This window comes from Somniosus microcephalus, chromosome 15 (genome assembly GCF_052327205.1).
Source record: "Somniosus microcephalus isolate GS21.2 chromosome 15, FLI_Smic_1.0, whole genome shotgun sequence".
NCBI classification, from domain to species: domain Eukaryota; kingdom Metazoa; phylum Chordata; class Chondrichthyes; order Squaliformes; family Somniosidae; genus Somniosus; species Somniosus microcephalus.
Window position 1 is genome coordinate 59,275,256 of NC_141001.1, and position 27,703 is coordinate 59,302,958.

The following is a 27,703-nucleotide window of genomic DNA, read 5'->3' on the forward strand; positions in this document are numbered from 1 at the left end:
TAGTACAAAAGAATGTTAAGATGTCTAAAAATGTTAAAAAGACAAATCTAAAGGCACTATCTAAATGCACGAAGCATTCGTAATAAGGTGGACAAATTAACAGCGCAAATAGATGTAAACGGATATGATATAATTGCGATTACGGAGACATGGCTGCAGGGTGACCAAGGCTGGGAACTGAATATCCAAGGATATTTGATATTTAGGAAGGACAGGCGAAAAGGAGGTGCGGTGGCCTTGTTAGTAAAGGATGAAATCCGAGCAACAGTGAGAAAGGATATTGGCTCAGAAAATCAAGATGTAGAAGCAGTCTGGGTGGAGCTAAGAAACACCTAGAGGCAGAAAACATTGGTGAGAGTTGTCTATAGGCCTCCAAACAGTAGTGGTAATGTAGTGGATGGCATCAAACAGGAAATTAGAGATGCATGTAACAAGGGCACTACAGTAATCATGGGTGATTTTAATCTACATATAGACTGGCCAAACCAAATTAGTAATAATACTGTGGAGGATGAATTCCTGGAGTGTGTACGAGATGGTTTTTTAGACCAGTACGTTGAGGAGCCAACTAGGGAACAAGCTATCCTAGATTGGGTATTGTGCAATGAGAAGGGGTTAATTAATAATCTTGTTACGCGGGGTCCTTGAGGGAAGACTGACCATTACATGATCGAATTCTTCATTAAGATGGAAAGTGAAGAAGTCCAATCTGAAATTAGGGTCCTAAATCTAAACAAAGGAAACTACGAAGGTATGAGGAGTGAGTTGGCTATAATAGATTGGGGAGCTTCATTAAAAGGCATGACGGTGGATAGGCAATGGCTAACATTTAAGGAACGAATGCATGAATTGCAAGTTATAAATTCCTTTTTGGCGCAAATACACAAAAGGAAAAGCAGCCCAACCATGGCTAACAAAAGAAATTAAGGATAGTATTAGATCCAAAGAGGAGCCATATAAAGTTGCCAGAAAAAGTAGCAAGCCTGAGGATTGCGAGCAGTTTAGAGTTCAGCAAAAAAGGACCAAGAGATTGATTAAGAGGGGAAAAATAGAGTATGAGAGTAAACTTGGCAAGGAGCATAAAAGCGGATTGTAAAAGCTTCTACAAGTATGTAAAAAGAAAAAGATTAGTGAAGACAAATGTAGGTCCTTTACATTCAGAAACGGGAGAATTTACAATGGGGAACAAGGAAATGGCAGAGCAATTAAACAAATACTTTGGTTCTGTCTTCACGGAAGAGGACACAAATAACTTCCCAGAAATGCTAGGAAACCAAGGATCTAGTGAGAAGGAGCAATTAAAGGAAATTATTATTAGTAAAAAAAATAGTGCTGGAGAAATTAATGGGACTGGAAGCTGATAAATCCCCAGGGCCTGATCATCTGCATCACAGAGTACTAAGAGGTAGCAATGGAAATAGTGGATGTATTGGTTGTCATCTTACAAAATTCTATAGATTATGGAACAGTTCCTGCAGATTGGAGGGTAGCAAATGTAACCCCACTATTTAAAAAAGGAGGGAAGAGAGAAAACTGGGAACTACAGACCGGTTAGCGTAACATCAGTAGTAGGGAAAATGCTAGAGTCTATTATAAACGATGTGATAACAGGACATTTAGAATATATCAACGGGATTAGACATTCAACATGGATTTATGAAAGGGAAATCGTGTTTCACAAACCTACTGGAGTTTTTTGAGGATGTAACTGGTAGAACAGATAAGGGAGAACCAGTGGATGTGGTGTATTTGGATTTTCAGAAGGCCTTTGATAAAGTCCCACATAAGAGGTTAGTGTGCAAAATTAAAGCACATGGAATTGGGGTAATATACTGGCATGGATTGAAAATTGATTAACAGACAGGAAACAGAGTAGGAATAAATGGGTCTTTTTTGGGGTGGAAGGCGGTAACTAGTGGGGTACCGCAGGGATCAGTACTTAGGCCCCAGCTATTCACAATATATATCAATGATTTGGATAAGGGAACCAAATGTAATATTTCCAAGTTTGCTGACAACACGAAACTAGTTGGGATTGTGAGTTGTGAGGAGGATGCAAAGAGGCTTGAAGGCGATTTAGACAAGTTGAGTGAGTGGGCAAATACATGGCAGATTCAGTATAACTTGGATAAATGTGAAGTTATCCACTTCGGTAGGAAAAACCGAAAGAGTATTATTTAAATGGTGCTAGATTGGGAAATGTTGATGTACAAAGGGACCTTTTTTTTAATTCATTGATGGGATGTGGGCGTCGCTGGCTAGGCCTGCATTTAGTGCCCATCCCTAATTGCCCTTGAGAAGATGGTGGTGAGCCGCCGCCTTGAACCGCTGCAGTCCATATGGTGTAGGTACACCCACAATGCTGTTAGGAAGGGAGTTCCAGGATTTTGGCCCAGCGACAGTGAAGGAACGGCGATACAGGTCCAAGTCAGGATGGTGTGTGGCTTGGAGGGGCACTTGTAGGTGGTGATGTTCCCATGCATCTGCTGCCCTTGTCCTTCTAAGTGGTAGAGGTCACGGGTTTGGAAGGTGCTGTTGAAGGAGCTGTGGCGAGTTGCTGCAGTGCATCTTGTAGATGGTACACACTGCAGCCACAGTGTGCCGGTGGTGGAGGGAGTGAATGTTGAAGGCGGTGGATGGAGTGCCAATCAAGCAGGCTGCTTTATCCTGAATGGTGTCAAGCTTCTTGAGTGTTGTTGGAGCTGCACTCATCCAGGCAAGTGGAGAGTATTCCATTACACTCCTGACTTGTGCCTTGTAGATGGTGGAAAGGCTTTGGGGAGTTAGGAGGTGAGACACTCACCGCAGAATTCCCAGCCTCTGGCCTGCTCTTGTAGCCACAGTATTTATATGGCTGGTCCAGTTCAGTTTCTGATCAATGGTAACCCCCAGGATGTTGATAGTGGGGGATTCAGCGATGGTAATGCCATTGAATGTCAAGGGGAGATGGTTAGAGTCTCGCTTGTTGGAGATGGTCATTGCCTGGCACTTGTGTGGTGCGAATGTTACTTGCCACTTGTCAGCCCAAGTCTGAATGTTGTCCAGGTCTTGCTGCATATGGACACGGACTGCGTCAGTATCTGACGAGTCTCGAATGGTGCTGAACAGTGTGCAATCATCAGCGAACATCCCCACTCCTGACCTTATGATGGACGGAAGGTCATTGATGAAACAGTTGAAGATGGTTGGGCCTAGGACACTGCCCTGAGGAACTCCTGCAGTGATGTCATGTGATTGAGATGAATGACCTCCAACAACCACAGCCAACTTCCTTTGTGCTAGGTATGATTCCAACCAATGGAGAGTTTTCCCCTTGATTCCCATTGACTTCAGTTTTGCTAGTGCTCCTTGATGCCACACTCGATCAAATGCTGCCTTGATGTCAAGGGCAGTCACTCTCACCTCACTCTTGAGTTCAGCTCTTTTGTCCATGTTTGGACCAAGGCTGTAATGAGGTCAGGAGCTGAGTGGCCCTGGCAGAACCCAAACTGGGCGTCAGTTAGCAGGTTATTGCTGAGTAAGTGCCGCTTGATAGCACTGTCGACGACACCTTCCATCACTTTACTGATGATTGAGAGTAGACTGATGGGATGTTAATTGGCTGGGTCGGATTTGTCCTGCTTTTTGTAGACAGGACATACTTGGGCAATTTTCCACATTGCCGGGTAGATGCCAGTGTTGTAGCTGTCGTGGAACAGCTTGGCTAGGGGCACAGCTAGTTCTGGAGCACAAGTCTTCAGTACCATTGCCGGAATGTTGTCAGGGCCCATAGCCTTTGCAGTATCCAGTGCCTTCAGCCGTTTCTTGACATCACGTGGAGTGAATTGGATGGGCTGAAGGCTGGCATCTGTGATGCTGGGGACCTCAGGAGGAGGCCGAGATGGATCATCCACTTGGCACTTCTGGCTGAAGATAGTTGCAAATGCTTCAGCCTTGTCTTTTGCACTCATGTGCTGGGCTCCACCATCATTGAGGATGGGGATATTTTTGGAGCCTCCTCCTCCTGTTAATTGTTTAATTGTCCACCACCACTCACGACTGGATGTGGCAGGACTGCAGAGCTTTGATTTGATCCGATGGTTGTTAGATCGCTTAGCTCTGTCTATCGCATGTTGCTTCCGTTGTTTGGCATGCAAATAGTCCTGTGTTGTCGCCTGACCAGGTTGACACCTCATTTTGCAGTATGCCTGGTGCTGTTCCCGGCATGCTCTCCTGCACTCTTTGTTAAACCAGGGTTGATCTCCCGGCTTGATGGTAATGGTAGAGTGAGGGATATGCCGGGCCATGAGGTTACATATTGTGGTTGAATACAATTCTGCTGCTGCTGATGGCCCACAGCGCCTCATGGATGCCCAGTTTTGAGTTGCCAGATCTGTTCGAAATCTGTCCCATTTAGCACGGTTGTAGTGCCACATAACACGGTGGAGGGTATCCTCCACATGAAGACAGGCCTTCGTCTCCACAAGGACTGTGCGGTGGTCACTTCCACCAATGCTGTCATGGACAGATGCATCTGCAACAGGTAGATTGGCGAGGACGAGATCAAGTAAGTTTTTCCCTCTTGTTGGTTCCCTCACCACCTGTCGCAGACCCAGTCTGGCAGCTGTGTCCTTTAGGACTCAGCCAGCTCGGTCAGTTGTGGTGCTACCGAGCCACTCTTGGTGATGGACATTGAAGTCCCCCACCCAGAGGACATTTTGTGCCCTTGCTACTCTCAGTGCTTCTTCCAATTGGTGTTCAACATGAAGGAGTACTGATTCATCAGCTGAGGGAGGGCGGTAGGTGGTAATTAGCAGGAGGTTTCCTTGCCCATGTTTGACTTGATGCCATGAGACCTCATGGGGTCCTGAGTCAATGTTGAGGACTCCCAGGGCTACTCCCTCCCGACTGTATACCACGGTGCCACCACCTCTGGTGGGTCTGTCCTGCCGGTGGGACAGGACATACCCAGGGATGGTGGTGTCTGGGACATTGGTTGTAAGGTATGATTCGGTAATTATGCCTATGTCAGGCTGTTGCTTGACTAGTCTGTGGGACAGCTCTCCCAATTTTGGCACAAGCCCCCAGATGTTGGTAAGGAGGACTTTGCCGGGTCGACAGGGCTGGGTTTGCCGTTGTCGTTGTCGTTTCCGGTGCCGAGGTCGATGCCGGGTGGTCCGTCCGGTTTTATTCTTATTGTTTTTCGTAGCGGTTGTTTACAACTGAGTGGCTTGCTAGGCCATTTCAGAGGGCATTAAGAGTCAACCACATTGTTGTGGGTCTGGAGTCGCATGTAGGCCAGACCAGGTAAGGACAGCAGATTTCCTTCCCTAAAGGACATTAGTGAACCAGATGGGTTTTTGCAACAATCGACAATGGTATCATGGTCGCCATTACTAAGACTAACATTTAATTCCAGAATTAAATTGAATTGAATTTAAATTCCACCAGCTGCCGTGGCGGGATTTGAACCCATATCCTCCATGAGACTCTGGCTTACTAGTCTAGTGACATAACCTTGTACACCAGTCACTGAAAGCAAACGTGCAGGTGCAGCAAGCAGTTAGGAAGGCAAATGGTATGTTGGCCTTCATTGCAAGAGGATTTGAGTACAGGAGGTGAGGTGAGAGTGACTGCCCTTGACATCAAGGCAGCATTTGATCGAGTGTGGCATCAAGGAGCCCTAGCAAAACTGAAGTCAATGGGAATCGAGGGGAAAACTCTCCATTGGTTGGAATCATACCTAGCACAAAGGAAGTTGGCTGTGGTTGTTGTATGTCATTCATCTCAATCACATGACATTACTGCAGGAGTTCGTCAGGGCAGTGTCCTAGGCCCAACCATCTTCAGCTGTTTCATCAATGACCTTCCGTCCATCATAAGGTCAGAAGTGGGGATGTTCGCTGATGATTGCACACTGTTCAGCACCATTCGAGACTCCTCAGATACTGACGCAGTCCGTGTCCATATGCAGCAAGACCGGGACAACATTCAGACTTGGGCTGAAAAGTGGCACCTTCCAAACCCGCGACCTCTACCACTTAGAAGGACAAGGGCAGCAGACGCATGGGAACATCACCACCTACAAGTTCCCCTCCAAGCCACACACCATCCTGACTTGGCCCTGTATCGCCGTTCCTTCACTGTCGCTGGGCCAAAATCCTGGAACTCCCTTCCTAACAGCATTGTGGGTGTACTTACACCATATGGACTGCAGCGGTTCAAGAAGGCGGCTCACCACCATCTTCTCAAGGGCAATTAGGGATGGGCACCAAATGCAGGCCTAGACAGCGATGCCCACAACCCATCAATGAATAAAAAAAAAGGAGCAAGGATGTCTTACAAAGTTGTACAGGGCCTTGGTGAGACTACACCTGGAGTACTGTGTGCGGTTTTGGTCACCTTACCTAAGAAAGGATATACTTGCCATAGAGGGAGTGCAGCAAAGGTTCACCAGACTGATTCCTGGGATGGCAGGACTGTCGTATGAGGGGAGGTTGGGTTGACTAGGCCTGTATTCACTAGAGTTTAGAAGAATGAGAGGGGATCTCATTGAAATGTATAAAATTCTGACAGGCCTAGACAGACTGGATGCAGGGAGGATGTTTCCCTTGGCTGGGGAGGTCTAGAACAAGGGGTCACAGTCTCAGGATACGGGTTAGGACATTTAGGACTGAGATGAGAAATGTCTTCACTGAGGGTGGTGAGCCTGTGGAATTCTCTACCACAGAAGGCTGTGGAGGCCAAGTCACTGAATATATTTAAGGAGATAGATAGATTTCTAGATACAACATGCTTCAAGTGGTATGGGGAGAGAGCGGAAATATGGTATTGAGATAGAGGGGTCGATTTTCCTGAAGCTGTCGGGAAGGAGGCGGGACTGCAACTTTTGGGTTTTAGACCTGCCTACTTTGACGTCTGGCCAATCTGCGCAATTTTCCCTTGTTGAGCCTGCACAGACTCGGTTAGAACTCTCAGCAGCACTCAAAGCTGAAGGCTGTCACCTTTCACAGATCGCAGCCATTCAGCTTTAAGTGCCAGCTGAGTGATGGGCTCCCGACGGCTACAGGGAGAAAGGCTGTTAAGGTAAGAACAGGTAAGTAAAAGTTCTTTACACACTTTAAACACACCAAACACACTTACCTTTGCACTCATGCACCCATCACTCACCTGAACACTGACATCGAGGCCCCTTCAACCCGACGGCCCGCCTGCTCTAACCTGGCGTGGTTTGGAACCATCGGGAATCCCACACGAAACCCCTCAAAATAGGGATTAGGCGAAAAACTGCCTGTTAACAGGCAGTTAATTGGCACTAATCCCTTCCCGCCTGGTTTCGGCGGGTCCCAGTGCGGGGCGGGTACCCGCCGCCCCTGAAAGTTGCGTGGAGCGGGGTTTTGGGCGGGATGGTGTCGGGACCCCCAAATTCGGGATTTCCCCCCCCCCCCCCCCCACGTGCCTGAAACCCCGCCTGACGGCTCCACAAAAATCGACCCCAGAGGATCAGCCATGATCTTATTGAATGGCGGAGCAGGCTCGAAGGGCTGAATAGCCTACTACTCCTCCTATTTTTCTATGTTTCTAGCCATTACTGAGACATGGTTGCAGTGTGACCAAGGTTGGGAACTAAATATTCCAGGGTATTTGACTTTTAGAAAAGATAGCCAAAATGGAAAAGGAGTGGGGTAGCCCTGATAATAAAGAATGAGACAAAGGAAGTAGTGAGCAAGTATCTTAGCCCAGAAAATCAGGATGTAGAATCAGTATGTGTGGAGCTAAGAAATAACAACAGGCAGAAAACACTGGTGGGAGTAGTTTATAGGCTGCTAACAGTAATCGTAGTGTTGGACAGAGTATAAATTAGCAAATTAGTGAAGTATGTAACAAGGGTAATGCAATAATTCTGGTGGACATTAATCATCTTATACAAAAGCAAAATACTGTGAATGCTGGAAATCTGAAATAAAAACAGAATGATCATCGACTGACGAAAGGTCATCAACCTGAAATGTTGACTCTCTTTCTTTCTCCACAAATGCTGCCTGACCTGCTGGGCAGTTCCAACATTTTCTGTTTTTATTTTAATCTTCATATAGACTGGGCAAACCAAATGGGCCAAAGTAGCTTGGAGGACAAGTTCATAGAATGCATTTGAGACAGTTTTCTAGAACAATATGGTGAGGAACCAAGTAGGGAATAGGCTATTTTAGATCTAGTATTGTGTAATGAGACAGGGTTAATTAGTAATCTTATAGTAAAGGATCCTCTGGGGAAGAGTGATCATAATATGATAGAATTTCATATTAAGTTTGAGAGTGATGTGGTTAAGTCTGAAACTAGGCGCTTAAATTTGAACAAAGCCAATTATGGAGATTTGAGGCACAAGTTGGCTGAGGTAGATTGGGAAATTAGATTAAAAGATATGACTAGATAAGCAATGGCAAACATTTAAAGAAATAATTCATAATTCTCAACAAATATACATTCCCTTGAGGAATAAAAAATCCACTGGAAAGTGGTACTACCGTGGCTAACTAGAGAAGTTAAAGATAGTATTAGATTAAAAGAAGAGGCTTACAATGTTGCCAAAAGGAGTAGTAAGCTTGAGGATTGGGAGGGTTTTAAAAGTCAGCAAAGGATGACCAAGAAAGTGATAGAGGTTGAAACTAGAATGAGAGTAAACTAGCAAGAAATTTAAAAACAGATTGTAAGAGCTTCTACGAGTATGTAAAAAGGAAGAGATTAGCGAAAGTAAACATGGCTCAATTAGAGGCAGAGCCCAGAGAAATTATAACAGGGAATAAGGAAATGGCAGAGACGTTAAACAAATGTGTTGTTTCTGTCTTCACTCTGGAAGACACACACAACATATCGGAAAGTGTGGGGAATCAAGGGTCTGTAGAAACAGGGGGGTGGGTACTGGGGTTATTGTCTCTGGCCAATCAGAAGTATCTGAGCTGCTCCAGAGCCCCGTGTGATTTTGAATTGCTCCCCTTTTCTGGTTCTGACCGCCGGACTTATTTCAGTAGCGATGTAGACAAAACGAGACTCGTGGTTGGGTGCAAAGACGACCAGTATTTATTGAAATAAAAAGAAATAAATTGAAAATAATGAATACAGCACACTTTTGCTTAATACTGCACACCTTTGCTTATTACAGCACACTTTTACTTATTACAGCACACCTTTGCTTAATACAGCACTTTTGCTTAACAGGGGAGGAGAAACGGACACATCGAGGGAAAATTGACTAAAATTACAATTTAACAAAATCCCCCTTTAATTCCCACCCCTAATACCTACCTCGGTTGCTTTGCAAAGGGCCAGAAAGTTTTATGCTCACCAGTAAATGCCTGCTCCGTGCCCCTGCGGTCTGTCTTGGATTCTTCACCGCTCCGAAGTAGAGATACCCCAGTATTTAAAAGTAACTGCTGGTATTCCACTTCTTTGGGCGGGCTCCTGAACTGTTCTTCTTGCAGGCAGAGCATCGGAGGCAAGGCAGCAGAGAGAGAGCATGTGGCTTCCTGAGGGGCTATCTTTATACCCCATTGGGAGCCGTTATCTTGGCGCCCAAATCCGGATGTATCTGGGCTATATCGATCTGTCCCCATTGACTGTAATGGGTTTGAATGTGTTTTTCCATTCATTTGACTGGCTTGCGACCAGTTTGAAATGTCCTACTGAATTTCAGTCAACAGCACTCAAGTGCTTTGTAAACAAACCATTGTCCTGCAGTCACTGCCCAACCGCAATTGATTGACAGCTTTAAGTACTTAAGCCTTTGCGTCAACATTGTTCTGTAAACAAACATCCTTTGTCCTGTGGGTGAAACTTCCTAAACTGCAGTTGATTGACAGTTTCAAGTACTTCAACATTCGCGCAGGCTGGTGTTTTTTTTCAAATCCTTGGTCAGCCCGTGATTGAAGATATACAGCCAGGCTGTCTTTTGTCTTCTGCCACGAGGCCTGACAGCCATTTTTGATGCCCTGGATTTTTAAGGTATATTCCACCCAGGTTTTCTTTAATCAAAAATAATCTTCGGGGCTGTAGAAATTTTCCAAAATTCTTGCGAACCTTACAGGTCTCATGAGAATGAGGAACTTAAAGTAATTAATATTAGTAAAGAAAAAGTACTGTAGAAATTAATGGAACTAAAAACCAACAAATTCCCTGAACCTAATGGCCTACATCCTAGGGTTTTAAAAGAGGTGGCTGCAGAGATGGTGGATGCATTGGTTTTGATCTTCCCGAACTCCTTAGATTCTAGAACGGTCCCCATGGATTGGAAGGTAGCAAATGTACCACCGCTGTTCAAGAAAGGAGGGAGAGAGAAAACCGGGAAATATAGATCAGTTAGCCTGACATCAGTAGTAGGGAAAATGTTAGAATCTATTATTAAGGATGTGGTAACAGGGCACTTGGAAAATCACAATATAATTAGGCAGAGTCAACATATTCTTATTCATTCATGGGATGTGGGCGCCACTGGCAAGGCCAGTATTTATTGCCCATCCCTAGTTGCCTTTGAGAAGGTGGTGGTGAGCCACCTTCTTGAACCGCTGCAGTCCGTGTGGTGAATATACTCCCACAGTACTGTTCGAGAGAGAGAGAGTTCCAGGATTTTGAACCAGCGACGATGAAGGAACGGCGATATAGTTTCAAGTCAGGATGATATGTGACTTGGAGGGGAACTTGGAGGTGGTGGTGTTCCCATGCACCTGCTGCCCTTGTCCTTCTAGGTGGAAGAGATTGGGGGTTTGGGAAGTGCTGCCGAAGAAGCCTTGGCAAGTTGTGCAGTGCATCTTGTAGATGGTACACACTGCAGCCACGGTACGCCGGTGGTGGAGGGAGTGCCAATCAAGCGGGCTGCTTTGTCCTGGATGGTGTTGATCTTCTTGAGTGTTGTTGGTGCTGCACTCATTCAGGCAAGTGGAGAGTATTCCATCACACTCCTTATTTGTGCCTTGTAGATGGTGGAAAGGCTTTGGGGAATCAGGAGGTGAGACACTCGCCACAGAATACCTAGCCTCTGACCTGCTCTTGTTGCCATAGTATTTATGTGGCTGGTCCAGTTAAGTTTCTGGTCAATGGTGACCCCAGGATGTTGATGGTGGGGGATTTGGCGATTGTAATGCCATTTAATATCACGGGGACGTGATTAGACTCTCGCTTGTTGGAGATAGTCATTGCCTGGCGGGAATGTTACCCGTCACTTATCAGCCCAAGCCTTAACATCGTCCAGGCCTTGTTGCATGTGGGCATAGACTGCTTCATTATCTGAGGAGTTGTGAATGGCACTGAACACTCTGCAGTCATCAGCAAACATCCCATTTCTGACCTTATGTTGGAGGGAAGGTCATTGATAAAGCAGCTGAAGATAGTTGGGCCTAGGACACTGCCCTGAGGAACTCCTGCAGCGATGTCCTGCAGCTGTGATGATTGACCTCCAACCACCACAACCATCTTCCTTTGTGCTAGGTATGACTCTAGCCAGTGGAGAGTTTCCCCCCCGATTATAAGATCATAAGAAGTAGGAGCAGGACTTGGCCATATGGCCCCTCGGGCCTGCTCCGCCATTCAATAGGATCATGGCTGATCCGAACCTAGACTCACATCCACTTCCCTGCCCTCTCCCCGTAACTCCTAATTCCCTTATCTGCTAGGAAACTGTCTATCTCCATTTTAAATCTATTTAATGTTGCAGCTTCCACAGCTCTCTGGGGTAGCAAATTCCATAGATTTACCACCCTCTGAGTGAAGAAGTGTCTCCTCATCTCAGTTTTGAAAGGGCAGCCCCTTATTCTAAGATTATGCCCCCTAGTTCTAGTCTCACCCATCAGTGGAAACACCCTCCCCGCATCCACCCGATCAATCCCCCTCACAATCTTATATGTTTCGATAAGATCGCCTCTCATTCTTCTGAACTCCAATGAGTAGAGGCCCAACCTACTCAACCTTTCCTCATACGTCAACCCCCTCATCTCCGGAATCAACCGAGTGAACCTTCTCTGAACCGCCTCGAGAGCAAGTATATCTTTTCTTAAATATGGAAACCAAAACTGCACGCAGTATTCCAGGTGTGGCCTCACCAATACCCTATATAACTGCAGCAAGACTTCCCTGTTTTTATACTCCATCCCCCTTGCAATAAAAGCCAAGATTCCATTGGCCTTCCTGATCACCTGCTGTACCTGCATACTAACCTTCTGTGTTTCATGCACCAGGACCCCCAGATCCCTTTGTACTGTAGCACTTTGCAGTTTCTCTCCATTTAGATAATAACTTGCTCTTTGATTTTTTCTGCCAAAGTGCATAACCTCACACTTTCCAGTATTATATTCCATCTGCCAAATCTCTGCCCACTAACTTAGCCTTTCTATGCCCTTTTGCAGGTTTTTTATGTCCTCCTCACTCACTGCTTTCCCTCCCATCTTTGTATCATCGGCAAACTTAGATATGTTGCACTCGGTCCCTTCCTCCAAATCGTTAATATAAATTGTAAAGAGTTGGGGTCCCAGCACTGACCCCTGCGGAACACCACTAGTTACTGATTGCCAGCCTGAGAACGAACCATTTATCCCAACTCTTTGTTTTCTGTTAGATAGCCAATCTTCCACCCATGCCAGTATATTACCCCCAATCCTGTGATTTTTTATCTTGATCAGTAATCTTTTGTGTGGCACCTTGTCAAATGCCTTTTGGAAGTCCAAATACACTACATCCACTGGTTCCCCTTTATCCACCCTGTTTGTTACGTCCTCAAAGAATTCGAGCAAATTTGTCAAACATGACTTCCCCTTCATAAAAACCATGCTGACTCTGTCCTATTAAATTATGTTTATCCAAATGCTCTGTTACTGTTTCCTTAATAATGGACTCCAACATTTTACCAACCACAGATGTTAGGTTAACTGGTCTATAGTTTCCAGCTTTTTGTCTACTTCCCTTCTTAAATAAGGGTGTTACATTAGCAGTTTTCCAATCTGCAGGGACCTTTCCTGAGTCCAGGGAGCTTTGGAAAATAATCACCAATGCATCCACAATCCCTACTGCTACTTCTCTCAAGACCCTAGGATGTAGACCATCAGGTCCGGGGGATTTATCCGCCTTAAGTCCCATTATTTTACCGAGTACCGCCTCCTTAGTGATTTTAATCGTGTCTAGTTCCTCCCCACCCCCCCCCACCCATTGCCCCCTGTTTGTCCAGTGTTGGGATATTTTTAGTGTCCTCGACTGTAAAGACTGATACAAAATATTTGTTCAGCATCATTGCCATCTCCATGTTCCTCACCACTAGTTTCCCGGTCTCATCCTCTAAGGGACCAACGTTCACTTTAGCCACCCTTTTTCTTTTTATATAGCTGTAGAAACTCTTGCTATCTGTTTTTATATTTTTTGCTAGTTTACTTTCATAATCTATCTTCCCTTTCTTAATCTTTTAGTTATTCTTTGCTGGCTTTTAAATGCTTCCCAATCTTCTATCCTCCCACTAGAATTGGCTACTTTATATGGCCTTGTTTTCAGTCAGATACTATCCTTTATTACTTTACTAAGCCACGGATGGCTGTCTTTTCTTTTACTCCCCTTTTTCCTCAGTGGAATATATTTTTCTTGAAAGATGTGAAATATCTCCTTGAATGTAGACCACTGCTCTTGTACCGTCTTACACTTTAATCTGTTTTCCCAGTCCACTTTAGTCAATTCTACTCTCATACCTTCATAGTCTCCTTTATTTAAGCTCAGTACGCTGGTTTGAGATCCAACTCTCTCACCCTCAAACTGAATTTGGAATTCAACCATATTATGGTCACTCATTCCAAGGGGATCCTTTACTAGGATATTTTTTATTAATCCTGTCTCATTACACAGGACCAGATCTAAGATTGCCTGCCCCCTACTTGGTTCAGTTACATACTGCTCAAGGAACCCATCCCTAATACACTCTATGAACTCTTCCTCAAGGCTGCCATGCCCAATTTGATTAGTCCAGTCAATATGAAAGTTAAAATCCCCCATGATTATAGCTGTTCCCTTATTACAAGCCCCAACTATTTCCTGATTTATACTCCGACCAACAGAGTTGCAACTGCTAGGAGGCCTATAGACTACGCCCACTAGTGACTTTTTCCCCTTATTATTCCTTATCTCCACCCAAACTGTTTCACTACCCTGATCCTTTGACCCAATATCATTTCTGACTATTGCAGTGATTCCATCCTTGATTAACATAGCAACCCCACCTCCCTTTCCTTCCTGTCTGTCCTTACTACTTGTCAAATACCCTTGTATGTTTAGTTCCCAGTCATGATCATCTTGCAGCCATGTTTCCGTAATGGCCACCAGATCATAACCATGTGTAGTTATTTGTACCGTCAACTCGTCTATTTTGTTACGAATGCTGCGTGCATTCAGATAAAGAACTTTCAAATATGTTTTCTGACAATTTATTCCTGCTTTTACCCCTTTTACTACTTTACCTTTATCATCATACATTCTGTCCCTTCCTGACATGCTCTGGTTTTTAATTCTCCCACTGCTACCTTGCTCTATTGCCTTCTCCGCTGTCATTTTTATTTTTCACTCTCTTAAAACCTCCCCCCCACTAATTAGTTTAAAGCCCTCTCTGCAGCCCTAGTTATTCGATTCACCAGGATTCTAGTCCCAGCACTGGCCAAGTGAAGTCTGTCCCAATGGAACAGCTCTCTCCTGTCCCAGTACTGATGCCAGTGTCCCAAGAAGCAAAATCCATTTCTCCCACACCAGTCTTTGAGCCACGCATTTAACTCTCTAATTTTATTTACCCTAGCCAAATTTGCACGTGGCTCAGGTAGTAATCCAGAGATTATTACCCTTGTGGTTCTGCTTTTTAATTTGGCCCCTAGCTGTTCAAACTCCCTCAGCAGAACCTCTTTCCTTGTCCTATCTATGTCGTTGGTACAAACATGGACCACGACAACTGGATCCTCCCCTTCCCACTCCAAGTTTCTCTCCAGCCCAGAGGAGATGTCCTTAACCCTGGCACTGGGCAGGCAACACAGCCTTCGGGACTCTCGCTCTCGGCTGCAAAGAACCCTACCTATCCCCCTAATGATACTATCCCCTACCACTACAACATTTCTTTTAACTCCCCCCACTTGAATGGCCCCCCACTCCACGGTGCTGTGGCCGGGTTGCTCATCCTCCCCGCAGTCCCCGTTCCCATCCTCACAGGGAGTAAGAGCCTCTAACCTGTTGGACAAGAGCAAGGGCTGCGGCTCCTCCAACACTACCTCCTGGATACCCTTACCTGCCTCATTTCTGGTCACACCATCCTGTCCCTGACCACGGACTACATCTGAATTAATTAATCTAATTGGTGTGACTACCTCCTGAAACACAGAGTCCAGGTAACACTCCCCCTCCCTGATGTGTCGCAGTGCCTGAAGCTTGGTCTCAAGCTCATCAACATGGAGCCGGAGTTCCTCTAGCAGCAAACACTTATCGCAAATGTAATCACCGTGAGCATTAGTGGTGTCCACCAGCTCCCACATTTCGCAGTAGTAACACATCACCTGCTCTCCCATTCTGTGTAATTAATTAAATTTATTATTTTTAAATACCCTCTGCCCCGATTCTAGATGATGAATATCACACCTCTATTTAATTGCACTTACCAACTTATAAAGGCTTAAAAGGGAAGGAAAAGTACTCACCAACCAGCCAATCACCTACCAGCTTGGCTGTGATGTCACTTTTGAATTCTGACCTCCCCTTGGAATGTTGCCTGTGGAGGCTGTTTAGGCTGCCTCTCCTCGCTGCTGCGGCTCGGCTCGACACCCGCTGTTGCTTCCGGCTGCCTCAACTGGGCCTCACTGCTCCGCCTCCGCATTGTCTGCTAATCCAGAGGCTGGCAGGAAAAACAAGGCAGAAGCAGAACAGAAACAGCACCTAACACCCCACTCACCCTAACTCTCTCACTCACCCAAACTCTCAATGGCACTCTCTGCTACTCGCACTCCCGTTGACTTCAGTTTTACTAGGGCTCCTTGATGCCACAAATGCTGCCTTGATGTCAAGGGCAGTCACGCTGTAATGAGATTGCGAACCGAGTGGTCTTGCTGGAACCTAAATTGGGCATCAGTAAGCAGGTTATTGGTGAGTAAGTGCCACTTGATAGCACTGTCGATGACACCTACCATCACTTTGCTGATGATTGAGAGTAAACTGATGGGGTGGTATTTGGCTGGATTGGATTTCTCCTGCTTTTTGGGGGCAGGACATACATGGGCAGTTTTCCACATTGTCAGATAGATGCTAGTGTTGTAGCTGTATTGGAACAGCTTGGCTAGCGGCACGGCTAGTTCCGGAGCACAAGTTTTCAGCACAACAGTCGGGATGTTGTCAGGGCCCATAACCTTTGCTTTATCCAGTGCGCTCAGCTGTTTCTTGATATCACGTGGAGTGAATCGAATTGGCTGAAGACTGGTTTCTGTGATGGTGGGGACCTCAGGAGGAGGCCGATATGAATCATCCACTTGGCACTTCTGGCTGAAAATGGTTGGAAACGCTTCAGCTTTGTCTTGTATATGTGAAGAGAAAAAGATTGGTGAAGTCAAGCATAGGTCCCTTGCAGTCAGAATCAGGAGAATTTATAATGGGGAGCAAAGAAATGGCAGACCAATTAAATACATACTTTGGTTCTGTCTTTACAATGGAGGACACAAATAACCTCCCAGAGATGTTGGGGAACATAGGATCTAATGAGAGGGAGGAATTGAATGAAATCAGTATTTGTAGGGAAATGGTGTTAGGGAAATTAATGGGATTGAAGGCTGATAAATCCCCAGGGCCTGATAATCTACATCCTAGGGTACTTAAGGAAGTAGATGCATTGCTGGTCATCTTCCAAAATTCTATAGACTCTGAAACAGTTCCCATGGATTGGAGGGTAGCTAATGTAACCCCACTATTTAAAAAAGGTGGTAGAGAGAAAACGGGGAATTATAGACCCGTAAGCCTGACATCGGTAGTGGGGAAAATGTTAGAGTCCATTATAAAAGATGTAATAGCAGAGCACTTGGAAAACAGTGACAGGATCGGACAAAGTCAACATGGATTTACAAATCTACTGGAATTTTTTGAGGATGTAACTCGTAGAATAGATAAGGGAGAACCAGTGGATGTGGTGTATTTGGACTTTCAGAAGGCTTTCGATAAGGTCCCGCATAAGGGATTAGTGTGCAAATTTAAAGCACGTGGGATTGGGGATATGGTACTGAATTGGATAGAGAACTGGTTGGCAGACAGGAAGCAAAGAGTTGTAATAAACGGATCTTTTTCCGAGTGGCAGGCAGTGACTAGTGGGCTACCGCAGTGATCGGTGCTAGGACCCCAGCTGCTTCTTATCGTGTCCACGGACAGTCTATACATAGCCCAGACAGAACTGGACACATTTTTGCGCCTTGTTGTTGGATTTGGCAAGATCTGCAACAGTGCAGGGTTCCTCTAACGATGGGCATTGCAGGAGATGTTGCATAGTCTGTGCCTCAGTTCCACATTCACAAGTTGTCGGGCTGGTTGAATATCCCCATTTGCTTAGTGACACCTTTGAGCAACCTACACCGGTCCTAAGTCTGTTAAGGCACTTCCAGATTGCCCAGTTGCAATTAGCTCCTGGGGGAAGGCTTTCATCAGGTAAAATTTCCATCGCTGGGGGTTGTTCAAGACTGGTGAGCTGGTCTTTCCACAAGGCGATGCGTGCTTCAGATGAGGTTGATTGTAATGGAACAACACTGTTCATGAAGCTCTTCCTTGACTTTAGGCGGCTGGGTGTAGGTGTATGACAATGCAGAGGGTGCCTCTCATCTGATGTTTGACGGAGTTGCTCTTTCTTGCTGGCTACCGTTCTTCTTATATCAGGGGGAGCGATACCCGCCAGGATATATAGGCTGTTGGTTTTAAGCAACCTGTGATAAATCGGCAGCTTGCATTCAGAACGGCATCCATCTTCTTGGCATGAGTAGACCTTTCCCATGCAGGGCAGGCATATTCGGCAGTGGAATAGCAAAGAGCAAGTGCACTGGTTTGCAATGTTTTCGGGCTTGCTCCCCATCTTGTGTTAGTGAGCTTATTCAGGATGTTGTTTCGTGCGCTCACTTTTGCCTTTGTCTTCTCGATGTGGTTCTTGAAGGTGAGGCATCGGTCAAGGGTGACTCCTAAGTAGATAGGGTGCTCGCAATGCGTCAGTGTTGCTCCACACCAGGTTACTTTCAACTGGCATTTGGCTTCACGGTTTCTGAGGTGAAATGCACAAACTTGCGTCTTTGATGGGTTTGTGCGAAGGTGGTTTTCTTCATAGTAGGATTTTAGTCCCTCCAAGGCCTCAGAAAGCGTTTTCTCCACGGTGTTAAAATCAGTGCTTTGGGCAGTGACACATAAGTCATCAGCATATATAAAACGGCGTGTAACACCGTCTATAGGTTGGTCATTCGTGTAGATGTTGTACAGCAGCGGTGCAAGCACGCTTCCCTGAGGAAGACCATTCTTCTGAATACGCCACCTGCTGCGCTTCCCACCTAGTTCAACATAGAACCGGCGATTCTGAAGCATGCTTTCTAACAGCTCTGTTAAGTGAATATCTTTTGTCATCTCTAGAATCTTGCAGAGGAGACATCTATGGTTCACTGTATCGTATGCTGCTGACAGGTCTACAAAAACAGCACCTGTTACCATCCCTTGCTCAAAACCATCTTCGATGTGTTGCGTGAGGTTGAGCAATTGGCTTGTTGTTGATTTGCCGGGGCAGAAACCTGCTTGCTCTGGAATGATCTTCTCATCTACAGTTGGTGCTGTCCTATTGAGTATCAGGCGTTCAAACAGCTCATAGGTGTGGCAAAGCAGTGAAATTGGCCGAAAACTCTTAGGATCTGAGGGATCTTTTCCAGGCTTTAATAGTGCTATTACATGTGCCTTCTGCCAGATATTAGGTAGCTTGTGTGTTGCCAGACAGTGGTTGAACAATTGTCGGTGCCACTTCTTTGCTTGCTGTCCAAAATGCTTTATCTGCTCCGTTGCTATGTTGTCAAGACCAATTGCTTTCCCGTGTTTTAGACTAGATGTACCAGTTTCCAGCTCTTCCATGGTGAATGGTCTAGTGAAGCCAGGATCATCGCTGTACTTCTTCCTATCTAGTTGTGCTCTTGGTTGTTTCTTGTTGATTTTTCCATTTAGGAGCAACTGGTGTGCAACTTGGTTAGCAGACACATTTGGATGTTGGGCAGCTTTCTTGGGATCACCTCCAAGTTTGCATATGAGAGACCATGCCTTCTTGCTGTTTTTTGTAAGATCTGTTGTCTCTATCAAGGTGTTCCAGGTGTTTTGATGTTCTTGAGAGATACTTAACATCACCCTCTCACCGGTAGATATTGTTTCCTCTGAGAAGGGGTCAGATTCAAACATTGAGACATACTCCCAGTAGAGTTCAGCATTCTCCTTGGTGAGACCAGGGATGTAGTGTACTCTGCAACCTCGGGGGATCTTCCTTCTAGCTGTTTTTTGGACAGCTTTTGCAAAGAGGTTGTAGTGCTCAGGTAATGGTGAAGTAAGCCCCCAAAGTGTGGACTGAGTGATATACAAAGTCGACAACACTGGCTTGTTGTAAGAAAGACAGACCCAATAATTGAAGTAAAAACGGTTTATTCAGGCCTGGGGAGCTATGGCTCTTGCGTCCCAACACAAGGCTCCAACTCCACCGAATCTCTTGAGGTTTACACAGTTATACACACATTCCGAGACCTCCTACTCCAGAGGTCCAATCGATTTAAAAGTCTATACATTAATCACTAACTAGGTGTGTCTAACTTCTACAAGGTAACCAATAACATAAGTTTCACTTTTCACTGTATGGGCCTGTGGCCCCTCTGATTTCTTGGAAATGAGTCATCAGGTCATGTGATTTCTGAGAAACGAGACCCTCTCTCTCTTGACCACTACTAAGTTTCGTTTTTCCAGAAAAGGGTTATGTCAGTGTCTCTTTTTGTAAGTTTCATCTCTCTAAACTGGTATGGTCATTTCTGCAATTAAACATACGAGTAATTAGTACATTTCATCTTTAAACATTTTGCTGCGCAATTGCGTTCTACTAAACGTGCCCTGTTACGCTCATTTTTAAATCTTACTTCAGTCCCTCCTTTTGACCTTTTGGACAATTGTTCCAAAACAGGTCAACATGCATGTCCACTGCCTGGTGTCTGCCAGAGCGTGCACTCCCTGGCCTTCTACCAGTCTAGGTTATACATGTATATATATCCTATCAATTGGGAGGCCGACTTCCCCCCTCTGTGGTATGGTGGTCTTTCCTCTATGGTGGGCTTTCCTTTAGGGTGGTCTTTCCTTTATGCACTCCTTCTGGTGTAACCATTCCCGGGGCCCCTTAGACCCTGCACTAATGGTTGAGGCTTTTCTGCTCAAGCCTGTCCCTCATTCCCACGTGGGGTGTGTGACGTGCCAATTCGAGACTGTCATCACACACCAGTCCTCATTCACCACCCTCCTTCTGCCACCCTCCTTCTGCCACCTCCATCTTACGGTTGGCCGGCCCGGTCTTTAATTACCATGCCCAATTAATCCCATATAATTTCAGGGCTTCCCATCGCGTCTTACACCATTTGCCTTGGAGAGGCGGGGGAGTTGTCCATCCTTAACATCGCTACCTGCCCCTCCTCAGGCTCTACTTCTTTCACCGCACCACTTTCGGCCTTACTCATTCTGGCACAAAGGCACTGGAGAAATAAAAATACACAATATATCAGAATAACAATCAAGAGGAATATCATTATGCCTTGTACCACCGAGGCGCCCACAGTCCCCGACCATCCTGGTCCCCAATTATCAAAATATGAGGAAGTGGGTGAGTTTCCTCTAATGTTGTACTAATGTCTTTCTGTTGTTTCTTTAAGCCTTCTTCTATTTTATGATAGTACTTTAAAATTTCCTTCGTTTCCTGCCGTAACTTCTGCCAAGCTTCCTCTAACTTAGGAATTGCCTTGGGCTCTGGTATGACATAAGTTTCAACCCTTTTTAGTAAGTCCCATATTATCAAATGACCAGGTTTTCCTATCTGTGTAGGTATCTTTAGACCAAAACAACGGTTTGGTTGGGGAATGGTATAAGCCATATCTTGATATTCATATTTCTGTTCAATTGTGGTGACACAACAGGTCCCATTGTTCCTTGATGCTACCCAGGTCCAGTGTATCCCCTTGGGTGAACCTCGAGGGTGCAATTGGTAATTTTCGTAAATCCGTACTGGGATGTGTCTCCCTCGGTGGGGGGGTGTGTGCACACCCATGTCCTTCCCTTGTGGTGGCACCCGTCCACTACCACCCCCCTTTAGGTTTCATTCTTCTGTTTATTATCTTCATCCCTTTCCCAAAGCACCTTGGTAGGGACATCATGATATTTAACCCACTTTCCCTTTGTACTTCTCCTATATTAATCACATCGTATCGGGGTTGTCCCCCTTCTGGGAATTGTGGGATGGCCAGTACAAAGCCAATCATCTTAGTCCATGGGGTCAGACAATCGCCTGCCCGGTATACTTGTCCCATTTTACATTCCTTACATAGGCTTTTATTTGTGTTAATCCAAGGTTCCAGATCCTTATTAGTAATCCAATTAGGGATCTGTTCATTATTTATTTGCCTCATGTTATGCTGAGCATTCGACAATAGCCATGAGCCCTACGTGGCACATATTAGTTCCTTATCGGTTTGGCGAGAAGCATTATTAAGTCTATCAATAATTGTATTGATTGTTTCTGCATGGGGGGCTACTATCTCTTCCACCCCCGACAATTGCATTATTGTTTGGTTTCCCTGCCAGTGTCAATTGCTGGCTATTTCCAGTAGCTTGTTTTAGTAACTTCTCTATTTTTGCTTGTAATTCTTCTACTCCTTCGTTTACTCCTTCTTTGTCCAAGCTATTAACTGTTGCTAACCCGGCCGCATACCCTGCTCCGGTCGTTTCCAATACTCCCCGTTTCTTACATCTTTGTAAGATAGATTTTTTTTCTCCTGTGGATCCTCTAATTGTTTTACCCACAGGGAGTTCCAGGTTTGTTTTGTATCTCAAAAGTACTCATATTAATGGCAAGCTTAGTAACTCTATGTGCTACACTAAAATACACCTCATCCTGTGTTCTCCTTATTACTAATCCCCCTCGATAATGGCAATACTTATGTTCATCCCTAGAATCAAGGCGAAGACGCTCCATCTCATTCCGGACGTCCAATGTTCCTGTAATTACAAAAAGGGGGCTGGTCGTCACCAGCCAGTTAGAATTATTCTGCTCTTATACATTTTATCAGTTCAAAATGCTGTACATCTGGTTCATTTCTTGTTCTGTGGCTCTGTCCCCAGACATACCTGAAGATGCTAATTATGGCATATAATATCATCATACACAGCCTATTATCATCATACACAGCCCTATCATTGATATATGTAGTAACTCCCCTTCCCATTCTTTATATCTTCTAGTATACTCCTCACTCTGTCAAAAAGGGCACCATCTCTGGTTTACTCATTGTTTTTCTTATATATTTTTAACTGGGTCCAGTGTTTCCACCTTCCTTTACCCATTCCAGACCCATCTACATGAGCACGTGTCATTATTCATTAATACTTCATAAGGTCCTGACCATCTGGGTGCTAGCCCTGGTTTGGCTGGTATTATTTCTGCTATCACTTTGCTATCTATTGCTAAGACCTCCTTCTGGTCGTCCCGTGTATCCTGTTCTCAATCCCGTATAATCTGTTGGTCTTTGGCCTCATGTCTCTAACTATCTGTCCAGATTTATCTTTGGGTAACAGGACAGCCTCCCCAGCAGTCTCCCGGCCGTTTGAGACGGTGCTGCAATTAGTTTATAAGATAACTTCCATTTATCAAATCCTAATTTTCCTTCTATCACTGTGGGGAAATATCAGCTTAACATTAAGAAACTTAAATTTAATAATGTCCAATATCTTTAAATTCTATTCAGTAATACTGAAGTTGTTGCTTGGTGAACTCAAACAGCTGTCAGTGGAAAGGGTTAACTCCTTCGCAGGCTTTTGAAGGTGGAGCTAAACATTATTGCGTCACTTCACGCAACCCAAAAAAACATCCCTGACTGAAAGACAGTTGTGGTTTCACACTTTGATTCAACATGAACATTTGGGCTTCATTGGTCAGATTCCCTCTCTCAGTTGATCGTTTAGCTGCCCATCCTCTTGTGTGCTTTAATTTATTATTACGGACTCTTTGGGTAGGAGAGAGGTTCCTACTAATTCTTTGATTATATTCTTGTCTCTTACGGGTCTTCTCCTGGTGTCATATATCCCTGCCTACTCCCGCTATCATGTAATCAGACACCACCCCAAAGGCATTCCGACTATCTATATAGGTTTACACATTTTCCTTTGGCTACCCCCCTTTGATCAAATCCTGTATAGGCTGGGCCATTTCTACTTTGTTTCCCGGGCCTGCCTGTTTGTTTGACTTATAATCTGGGGGCCAGTACACTTCATTCGCTTTAGGGTCGACTAAAGCTCCTACTTCTCGCAGTATATCTATCCCTAGGATTGTTCCTTCGGTGTTCTCGCATACCCACAACTGGGTAGGTATTATTATACATCCAATTTCTAGTAAGACTGTTTCGCTCTTATAAGCCCTGATTCTTCGTCCACCGATTCCTGCTATACTAACTGAAAGTTTCGTTCGGGGCAAGGGTAAGTCTGTCAATGAGATTGTGGCTCCTGTGTCTATTAACATTTTGCCCTGTCGGCCCCCTGCCAATGCATCAACAAACATCCTCGGATCCCCCTCCCCTCTCTGGCGCGGTCCCTTCCTGCTGCCATCCCTAGAAGCTTGCGAGCAATCAAAGCACGCAGCCAGTCCTAATGCCCCTCCCATCTGTTTTTGGGCATTTGTCTCTTCCCTTGTGTCACTATGTATCCTAGGTAGACTACTTCATCCTTCCCTACCTATACCTTTCTAAGGTTTAACTCTAGTCCCGCCTTCTATAAGGCTTCCAGTACCATAGTCAATTAAATATTGTAGAGGGACCTGCCACTATCGGATATTCTTGCGGAGTTGAGTTATCTTATTCAATTTGGACTACACCAATTTACATCAACCAGAATTTCACTGTGGCCACAATGAAAGTCTGGTTTTAATAGGTTAATTTACCTCATAACTCCAAGGTTAGATCTTAGACTGAAACTTAATCTTTCATTAAACAAACTTTTTGTTGCTCTTCTCAGTTTTTACACTCCAGCTTAACTTAAATTGTAATAGGTTTTTTTCATTCTGAGGGCACAATCTTATTTGCACATTCTTAAACTTCCAAAATCCCCGACAAGACAAAGGGGTTAAATGCTTTTACTTTAACACAGAGAAGTGGGTGGAGCTACAACACACAGCAGACATTTCTTTTTCTTAACGGACAGATTTTCAGACAAAGGAATATTGAATCCTCTTAAACATTCCTAATCAAGAAAACATCCACACTCACACATTTTTATACAAACTGTAATTTCAGCATATGTCTAAGGTTCCTTTCACTCAGCAAATCTCGTGTTTTACTTGTCTTGGTACAGATGCTAATAACTTCCATGTTGGTAAAACTTTAAGTTTATCTTTTCCTTCCTTTTTAACTCGGTGACTCAACAGCTTTCCCTAGTTTCCAAATCCCTGTTTGTTTCTTTTTTTTTTGCTGGGGTTTCAAATTGGTTCACCTGCAAATTAGATCTTTTTCCTTCTTTATCTCTCCCTTCTGTTTCAATTCCTTACATTATCTGTTGCCTCTTTATCTTTAGCTCCTCCCCACCAAGCCTTTGGCTCTCTGCACTGTTTCTTTTTATTTTCCAGGAGTCGGGTTATAGAATCCAGGTCCCTTGAGGATTCTTCTTCCACCCTCTTAGTCATAACTAACTGCTATGTTTAATGCTTAATTCACGGTATTGGTGAATTAGGTTTGTACGCTACGTTGTTCGCCCCTATAGCGTCACCTTAGTTAGTTTCTTGCTTTCTGTTAGTCACTTCGTTTCGTTAGACACACACCAACCCTTTAGTCCCGAGGTTTCGGTACTGTGGGGTCTGTAGCTCCCGGCGTCCTACTTGATCCTGGCCGTCACGTGGGACTACTGTCCTCTTAATTCAGGCTCAGGCTAGGTGCTGGGGACAGACCTCACCCTTGTCCGTTCTAACCTCTTTATGACCGTAGGGTTTTATCTCATTCACTCACCATGGTGCACCCATTCATTCAATTGTTGAGATTTCGCTGTCTCACGGATAAAGAGGATTTCCCGCCTCCCCGGGGTAGGGGTCTTTCCGCCCCTGTCGGTTTGCTGCCACACGGCTAAATGAGGATTTCCCGCCTCCCGGGATAGGGGTCTTTCCGCCCCTGTCGGTTTGCCGCCACACGGCTAAATGAGGATTTCCCGGCTCCCGGGATAGGGGTCTTTCCGCCCCTGTCGGTTTGCCGCTATACGGCTTAGGGAACACCTTATCCCTATCTTTTTAACCGCCTTCAATTAAGGGTGTCTTTCTCCTTATAGTTCTTTTATACGTCGATTCTGACTCAATGCCTCACCAGCGATTAACCCCTAATTTTACAGGTGGTAATTAAAACATACTCACCCGTCTTAGGTTAACGCTGTCCGAGAGTCTGGTTCAGAATGCGCAGCCCATCCTCGTCGCCAATTGAAGTAAGCCCCCAAAGTGTGGACTGAGTGATATACAAAGTCGACAACACTGGCTTGTTGTAAGAAAGACAGACCCAATAATTGAAGTAAAAACGGTTTATTCAGGCCTGGGGAGCTATGGCTCTTGCGTCCCAACACAAGGCTCCAACTCCACCGAATCTCTTGAGGTTTACACAGTTATACACACATTCCGAGACCTCCTACTCCAGAGGTCCAATCGATTTATAAGTCTATACATTAATCACTAACTAGGTGTGTCTAACTTCTACAAGGTAACCAATAACATAAGTTTCACTTTTCACTGTATGGGCCTGTGGCCCCTCTGATTTCTTGGAAATGAGTCATCAGGTCATGTGATTTCTGAGAAACGAGACCCTCTCTCTCTTGACCACTACTAAGTTTCGTTTTTCCAGAAAAGGGTTATGTCAGTGTCTCTTTTTGTAAGTTTCATCTCTTTAAACTGGTATGGTCATTTCTGCAATTAAACATACGAGTAATTAGTACATTTCATCTTTAAACATTTTGCTGCGCAATTGCGTTCTACTAAACGTGCCCTGTTACGCTCATTTTTAAATCTTACTTCAGTGGTTTAATGCGTTTAACCTTGCGGTCAAGTGCTCGTGTGAAACCGTTCCAATCGGCCTTCTTGAAGTTGAAGCGCCTTTTGAATGGTACGACGGTTGGTAACACTGCTGCACTTACCTGGATGCCAATAGGATGGTGTTGTGTCTGTGGTATTGGGTCTGTGACAAGCTTCTTGCAGAGGCCAGCGATGTCGTTGCTGGCAATGGCAAGATCTGGATTATATCTACATTTCCAGCGGGCACTGTGGAAGGAGGCTGGCAATTTAGGATCTTGGATGAGACTAAGCTGGTTAGCGTCCATCTATTCTTCGACTGCTTCTCCATCATTGTTAGTCTCCTTGTACCCACATTGGGTACTGTGGCTATTAAAGTCTCCAATGATGACCTGTGGTTTATTGTGCAGGTTGGGTACAGGGTTAGAGAAGCTGAAATCTGTGCCAGGTGGCTTGTACACTGAGGTCACTACTACTTTGCTCAACTCTACGGTTAGAATTTCGATGTTGTCCTCCTCTGTTTTGGAAGTGGCTTCTACAACTGAACCAGCTCTAACAAATACAGCACTGCCATCTTGTCGATGAGGTCTTTCAATAGCCAGGACCATTCCTGGTATTTTTGGGTGGTTGTTCTCACTTCCTTTATGTGTCTCCTGCAGGCAGAGGACATCACACTCCAACTCATTGCATAATGTAGTGAGGATGTTTTGTTTAGCTATAGAGAACCCTTCAACGTTAGCAGATATAACAGTCAATGCCAGTCTTGAAAAAGACCCGTGTTTCTGACATCGACGACTACTTCCGTCTTCAGGCATGATGTTGGTACTTGATCAAATTAGCGGTACGAAATCGATGTATACACTACTTGCTGTGCGTGGTGGTGGTAGAATTGGTTGAAACAGGGCCGCGACGTGAATGCTTCTACCTTGACCAGCTATTCACAATATATATTAATGACTTAGACGAGGGAACTAGATGTAATATCGCCAAGTTTGCAGACGACACAAAGCTGGGTGGGCGTGTGTGCTGTGAGGAGGATGCAGAGAAACTCCAGTATGATTTGGACAGGTTGGGTGATTGGGCAGATGCATGGCAGATGCAGTATAATGTGGATAAATGCGAGGTTATCCACTTTGGTGGCAAAAACAGGAAGACAGATTATTATCTGAACAGCAATAGATTGGGAAAAGGGGAAGTGCGACGAGACCTGGGTGTCCTTGTGCACCAGTTGCTGAAGGTAAGCATGCAGGTGCAGCAGGCGGTTAAGAAGGCAAATGGTATGTTGGCCTTCATAGCGAGAGGATTTGAGTACAGGAGCAAGGATATCTTGCTGCAGTTGTACAGGGCCTTGGTGAGACCACACCTTGAATATTGTGTGCAGTTTTAGTCGCCTTATCTGAGGAAGGATGTTCTTGCCATGGA

General features: G+C 45.0%; 1 long non-coding RNA gene across 1 annotated transcript; it reads right to left on the reverse strand.

Annotated features, from left to right (window-relative positions):
• Positions 1–19,636: 19,636 nt before the first annotated feature.
• LOC147106964 (uncharacterized) lies at positions 19,637–26,299 on the reverse strand. Its single transcript, XR_015080989.1, has 2 exons — positions 20,670–26,299; positions 19,637–20,030 (listed from the first exon to the last, which is right to left on the reverse strand). It is a non-coding gene; the product is annotated as an uncharacterized LOC147106964 (long non-coding RNA).
• Positions 26,300–27,703: the final 1,404 nt, after the last annotated feature.